Here is a 7,595-nt window from a genome sequence, read left to right as displayed (position 1 = left end):
ACCCAGGAGCCAGGAGCCCCCTCCCATTCTCTCTCAACAGGCCATCTTCCACTGCTTTCCCAGGCCATAGTAGAGAGCTGGATCAGAAGAGGAGCAGCCAGGACTAGAACCAGCACCACGGGTGGAGGATTAACCTGCAGCACAGCGCCGCCCTGTAGCTTCTCTACTTTCAGTCAAACTTTCTGTTCACGTAGCCCCTAGGAGGCAGCAAATGGGTGCCTGCCCCCCCCACATGAGAGACCAGGACTGATTGCTGGGCTTCTGGGAGTGAACCAGCAGGTGGAAGATCTCTCTCTCTGTCTTTCTGCCTTCCAAACAAAATGAAAATAAGTAAAATTTTCAAAAGAGAAATGGGGTGGGTGTTTGGAGTACTGTTTAAGACGCCACTTGGTACACTCCAATACCATATGATCACGCCTGGGTTCAAGTCCCAGCTCCACTTCTGATTCCCTCTTCCTGCTCACACACCCCCTGGGAGGCAATAAATGATAACTCTCGTGGTTGGGTCCCTGCCATCCACCTGGGAGACCCACGCTGAGTTCCAGGCTCCTGGTTGCGGCCTGGCCCAGTCTTGGCTGTTGGAAGTGTTGGGGAGTGAACCGGCAGATGGAAGATCTTTGTCTCTAACTCTGCCTGTCAAATAAAATCAACAACCTAACTACCCCCTAAGGAGTAAAAGAAGAACAAGCTAAACTTAGGAAGGAAGTGTTAGAGGTTAGAGCAGAGGAAGATGAAATAGAAAAAATGGGAGTCAACAAAACCAGAAGTTGGTTCATTGAGAAGCTTTCCCAAAACTTGATGAACTTTAGTAGACTGACTCAGGGAAAAAAAAAAATCCCTAAAACCAGAAATTAAAATGGAGGCATTATTATTGACCTCAGAAGTTTAGATTACTAGGCGATACTGTGAAAAACTGTATACCAACAAACCATATCATCTTGCTGAAATGAACAAATTCCTAGAAACATGTAAATACAACAGTCAACTCAAGAAGAAATAGAAAATCTCAAGAGACCTAAGGCAAGCAGAGAGGTGAATCATCAGACACCTCCCAGCACAGGGAGCAGGACCTTGGCTACCACTGGGGAATGGGCAGTGGTGAAATGCACAGAATTCAGTGAGGAATGAAGAAAATGCTCAGGGCGTGGACAGGGGTGGTGAGTGTGCAATAGCGTGAATGTGCCTATTTCCACGGAGAGCACACTTAAAAATGACTAAATGGTAGCTTTTGTCATAATAGAAATAGCCACACCCACCCCACCCCTGGAAGGGGGGGGAACTAGCGACAACACTGCAGGCACAAAAGTCTTCACTGAAAGGAGAATTCGCATCAGTCTTTCACAAACCCTTCCCAAAAAAGGAGAGAAAACGTTTCTCTTCTGAAATATTTCTACACCCACCTTCATAGCAGAATTTTCTTTGTTCACTTATTTATTTCATGTATTTGAAAGACCTCTGAGAGAGATCTTCCATCTACTGCTTCACCCTCAAATGCCCACCACACCCAGAACTGGGCTGGACCTAAGCAGGGGCCTCCACAGTCCATCTGGGTCTCTCAACGGCGCTGGCAGGGACTTGAGCCATCACCTGCTCTCTCCCAGGGTGTGCCTGAACAGGAAGACGGAACGGGGAGCAGAGAGGGGACTGAGGCACAGCCACTCCAGTGTGGGATGCTGGTGTCCCAAGCAGTGAGTGTCTTAACGTCCGCACCAACTACCTATAGCGGCATTTTGTTTGAATTTTCATTTGCTGGTTGAGGTGAGAGGCGGAGAGAAACAGAGACAGAGAGCTCCATCTGCTGGTGTAGTTCTCAAATGCACGCAATGACCAGAACTGGGCCCAGGCCAAAGCCAGAAGCAGGGCACTCAATCCAGGTCTCCCACAGGGCTGGCGGGGATCCAGCTAGTTGGCCAGTCACCTGCTGCTCCCTAGAGTGTACACTGGCAGGAAGTTGGAATCCAGGGCAGAACTAAGCATTCTGTGGGCATGCCACTGGCATCTTAGCCACTAATCCAGCCTGCATAACACCTGATACTAACGCCAGGTAGGCCAACGAGAAAAACAGAACTACATACCAATGTCTCTTAGGATCAGAAGCACGAAAGTACTCCACAAAATACTAGCAAGTCAAAGCCAACAGCTCATTAAAAACAGTACACATTCTAATCAGGTGGGACGCACTCCAGGAACGCAGTGTTCCGCACAGGAAAAATCAATCACCATAATACTCCATGTTAATCTAGTCAAATGAAGGCGAGATGGATGTGGAAAAATCTTTGACAGCTCGACACCCTTTCCTATTAAAGCATTTAGCTAGACCAAGAGGAACTTCCTAAACATAATCAGAGGCACTTAGGAAAAATCCACAGTTAACATCAAACTCACTGGTGAAAAGTGCCAGGTGTCCCCTTAAGAACAGGAACAAGATGAGGAGTCTCACTTTCGCCACTGCTATTCCGCCTAGCACTGAAGCCCTAGCCAAGAAAGTTAGGCAAGAAAAGGAACAGGAGTCCAAATTGAAGAAGAAGATAAATGATCTCTATTTGTAGATGACATTTTATATAGGGAAAACCCTGTAGAATGCAAACACACAGAAACCTCTCAGGATGAATACATTAATTCCACAAAATTATAGGGTGCAAAATCATCACACAAAAATCTGTTGTGGGGGCCAGCGCTATGGTGTAGCAGGTAAAGCTGCTGCCTGCAGTGCTGGCATCCCATATGGGCTCCGGTTCGAAACCTGGCTGCTCTGCTTCCAATCCAGCTCTCTGCTGTGGCCTGGGAAAGCAGTGGAGGATGGCCCAAATCCTTGGGTCCCTGCACCCACGGGGGAGACCCGGAAGAAGCTCCTGGCTCCTGGCTTCAGATCAGCACAGCTCTGGCCGTTGCAGCTATCTGGGGAGTGAACCAGCAGATGGAAGACCTTTCTCTCTCTCTCTCTCTCTCTCTCTCTCTCTCTGCCTCTGCCTCTCCGTAACTCTGCCTTTCAAATAAATAAATAAATCTTTTTTAAAAATCAGTTGTGTTTCTATACACTAGCAATGGACAATCAGAATAGGAAATTAAGAAAATAATTCCACTTACAGTAGCATTCAAAGGAATAAAATATCTAGGAATAAACTTAACTGGGAAAGTGAAACACTTGTACACTGAAAACTATAACATATTGCTAAAAATAAATGAAAGAATACCTTAAATAAGTGGAAAGACATCCTATGTTCATAGAATGGAAAATTTCATGTTAAGATGACAATACTCACCAAAGCAATAGGTTCAAATTCCTATCGGAAATTTCTATACATATTGCAATAATCTTGTTTGCAGAATTAACAAATCAGATACTCAGGCTTATGGGGAGGGTGCTTGTGACCTTGAACACCCTAAAACAGTACTGAAGAATAGGACACACACTTCCATTCGAACTCACTACAAAGCTCTGTTAAGGGAGTGAGCATTTAGCCCAGCGTTTATGACAGCCGCACCCCGCATTGGAATGCTTGGGTTCAATTCCTGGCTCAAACTTCTGACTTCATCTTCCTGCCAGTGCAGTGCCCTGGAGGCAGTGGTGATGGTTCAGGTAATTGGCTTCTTGCCACTCATGTGGGAGACCTGAATTATAGTCCTGCCTTCCAGCTTCAGCCCCAGCCCAGCCCCACCTGTACAGGGTGGAATTATAAAATATAATTATAAAATGTAAATTATAAATTATAAAATTTGTAAAGATGGGTAGTACTTGCATGTAAACATACATGCCAGTGTGCTGGCATCAAGAGTCCAGAACTAAAAATCAAACATCTATGGCCAATTAATTTTTAAAAGATTTTATTTATTTATTTATCTATTTATTTGAGAGGCAGAGTTAGAGAGAGAGGGAGAGACAGAGAGAAATGTCTTTCATCTGCTGGTTCACTCCCAAAAATGGCCAAACAACCAGAACTAAGCCAATCCGAAGCCAGGAGCCAGGAGCCAGGAGCTTCTTCCTGGTCTCCCACGCGGGTGCAGGGGCTCAAGCACTTGGACCATCTTCTACAGTTTTCCCAGGCCAGAGCAGAGAGCTGGATCGGAAAAGGAGCAGCTGAGACTCAAACCAGCGCCCATATGGGATGCCGGCGCCTCAGGCAGAGGTTTTAGCCTACTACCCAACAGCAGCCCCTAGCCAATTGTTTTTTTGTTTTTTTGTTTGTTTGTTTTTCAATTTGATAGATAGAGTCATAGACAGTGAGAGAGAGAGAGATAGAAAGGTCTTCCTATGGCCAGCGCTGAACCGATCCAAAGCCAGGAGCAAGGTGCCTCCTCCTGGTCTCCCAGGAGGATGCAGGGGCCCAAGCACTTGGGCCATCCTCCACTGCCCACCCAGGCCACAGCAGAGAGCTGGACTGGAAGAGGAGCGACCAGGACTAGAACTGGTGCCCATTTGGGATGCCGGGCCACAGGCAGAGGATTAACCATGAGAGCCACGGCGCCGGCCCCAATTGGTTTTTGACAGTGTTTTTTCTCGATTGTTGTAACAAAGCACCACAGATTGGGTGACTTAAAACAATAGAAATTGCAGTCTCACGTTCCTGGGGCTTATCCATCAAGGTATCAACAGGGCAGAGTTCCTCCCTGCCTTTCCTGGTTTGTGGTCAGAAAACAGGTTCACATTCTGAGGCACTGGGTATTATGAATTCGACGTATCTTTTGGGGGGACTCGATTCAACCCATAATATTGTTTAAGGAGGAACAAATAGTCTCTTCAACAAAAGGCACAGGACATCTGGATATCCACACACAGAAGAACCGAATGGGACCCTACCTCACTCCATATATAAAATCAACTCAAATGGTATCAAAGGGGACAGGTGTTGAGGCACAGTGGGTCAAACCAGCACTTGGGATACCTTGATCTCACATCAGAGTGCCAAGTGGACTCCCAGCTACTTCACTTCTGAGCCGGCTTCCTTTTAATGTACCTGGGAGGCAGCAAATTATGCTCCAAGGAGCTGGGTTCCTGCCACCCAGAAGGAAGACCTGGATGGAGTCCCCAGCTCCTAGCTTTGGTCTGGCCCAGCCTTGGCTGTGGCGGGGATTTAGGGAGTGAAGCAGCAGATGGAAGATTTCTCTGTCTTACACTTCCTTTCAAATAAATTTTTTAAAGATTTATTTATTTATTTGGAAGGCAGAGATACATAGAGAGGAGAGAAAAAGAGGTCTTCCATCTGCTGGTTCACTCCCCAAATGGCCACAACAGCTAGAGCTGGGCCAGTCAAAAGCCGGGAGTTTCTTCTGGGTCTCCCATGTGGGTGCAGAGGCCCAAACAGTTGGGCCACCTTCCTGCTGCTTTCCCAGGCACATTAGCAGGGAGCTGGATCAGTTGGCTGTATGTATGTGAATTAATTTCTAGGTTCTCGGGGCTAGCGTTGTGGCGCGGTAGGTTAATCCTCCACCTGTGTACTGGGAGCCCACATGGGCACCAGTTCTAGTCCTGGCTGCTCCTCTTCCTATCCAGCCCTCTGCTTTGGCCTGGGAAAGCGGTAGAAGATAGCCCAAGTGCTTGGACCACTGCGCCTGTGTGGGAGACCTGGAAGAAGCTCCTGGCTCCTGGCTCCTGGCTCCTGACTCTTGGCTCCTGGCTTCGGATCGGCTCAGCTCTGGCTGTTGTGGCCATTTGGGAAGTGAACCAGCAGATGGAAGACATTTCTCTCTGTCTCTGTCTCTCTACATCACAAAAAAAAAATAATTTAGATCTTTAAAGAAAAATTTGGGGGCTGGTGCTGTGGCATTATGGGTAAAGCCGCCGCCTGCAGTGCCAGCATCCCATATGGTCGCTGGTTCAAGTCTCAGATGCTCCACTTCCGATCCAGCTCTCTGCTATGGCCTGGGAAAGCAGTGTAAGATGGCCCAAATCCTTGGGTCCCTGCACCCACGGGGGGCACCCGGAAGAAGCTCCTGGCTCCTGGCTTCAGATCAGCACAGCTCTGGCCATTGCAGCCATCTGGGGAGTGAACCAGCAGATGGAAGACCTCTCTCTCTCTCTCTCTCTCTCTGCCTCTCCTTCTCTATGTAACTCTGACTTTCAAATAAATAAATAAATATTTTTTAAAAAAATTCTAGGTTCTCTGTTCTGTTTCATCAATCTATGTGCTGGCTTTTATGCCAGAACCATACTGTTTTAATTACTATAGCTTCATAATATGCTTTGAAATCACGCATTATGATGCTTCCAGTCTGTTTTTTTTTTTTTCCCCTCAGGATTTCTTTGGCTGTTCTGGGTCTTTTATGGTTTCAAATGAATTTTAGGATTGTTATTCTCATTATGTAAAGAATGTAATTGGGATTTTGATAGGAATTACATCAATTCTGTAGATTGCTTTAGGTGGTATAGACATTTTAATGATATCAATTCTTCCAACCCATGAACAAGAATATCTTCCTATTTTTGTGTGCACTTGATGATTTCTTTCATTCATGTTTTATAATTTTCATTGGCAAGATCTATTATTTTATAATACTTTCTATGGTTTATTTCATGCCCTTCACTGCACAATACACACATAGCAAAATGAAAATAAAGGAAGGAAAGAGGAAAGTAGACATTTAGCCTCGTGGTTAAGATGCCCATGTCTCATACTGGAGTCTTGGTTCAATTCCCAGCTCTCACTCCTGACCCCAGCTTCTTGCTATGCAGACCCTAGGAAGCAGTAACGAGGGATGAAGTAATTGGGTTCCTGCCATGTACATGGGAGACTTGGGTTGAATTCCTGGCTCCTGGTTCCAGCCCTGCTCCAGCCACAGCCATCACAGGCATTTAGGGAGGGAACCAGTGAATGGAAATGTTTCTGTGTGTATGTGTGTGTCTGTGTGTCTGTCTGTCCATCCATCCATCTACCCCTCTCTGTCATCTATAAATGTATCTATTTATTACATCTCCCTTCCTCTGAAATGAAAAATAATAATAAAAAGACAGAGGGAAGTGGTTATTCTAGGACAGCATCCTCCCCCGTGAAGTTAGGGGATGTGGGCACTGCTTCTCCAACTTTCTGTGGAAAGGGAGCAATTCCTTCACATGACTCCATCACGGGCTGGGTTCCTCCTGCACGTGCCCAACGCACTTGCTGTGCAAGTTCAACAACCTGTGCTGGTTTGTCCCTCGTTCAATGAGAACCAGCCACTGATGGCTCTCCTGGAGGCCTGGGCAGTGGCAACTGCCACTCAGAGGTTCTAGACATTCTCAGTTTCTGCACTTATCTGTACTTGTACGGAGACTAGTTCACTCCCAAAATGCCTGCAACAGTTTGAGGCCAGGCCAAAGCCAGGAGCCAGGAACCAGTCTAGGTCTCCTAGGTGATTAATAGGAACCCAGCTCCTTGAGTCATAGCCTGATGCCCCCCCTCCGGTGTGTGTGTGTGTGTGTGTGTGTGTGCACGCACTAGCAGGAAGCTGCAGCCAGGAGCAGAAGCGAGACTCAAGCCAGAACCTCTGATACAGGAAGTGGAGCTTCCAGGTCTTACCCACTACACCAAGTGCCCGTCCCAAGCCAAGGGTTCCCATCCACTTCCACCCAACGCCTGGGCCCGAAACAAGTCCCCAGCTGGAGACAGCACAGCAGCTTC

This window comes from Oryctolagus cuniculus, chromosome 15 (genome assembly GCF_051225735.1).
Source record: "Oryctolagus cuniculus isolate XC-2025 breed Fujian yellow rabbit chromosome 15, ASM5122573v1, whole genome shotgun sequence".
In the NCBI taxonomy this organism is placed as follows: Eukaryota; Metazoa; Chordata; class Mammalia; order Lagomorpha; family Leporidae; genus Oryctolagus; species Oryctolagus cuniculus.
This window is presented reverse-complemented; position numbering follows the sequence as displayed.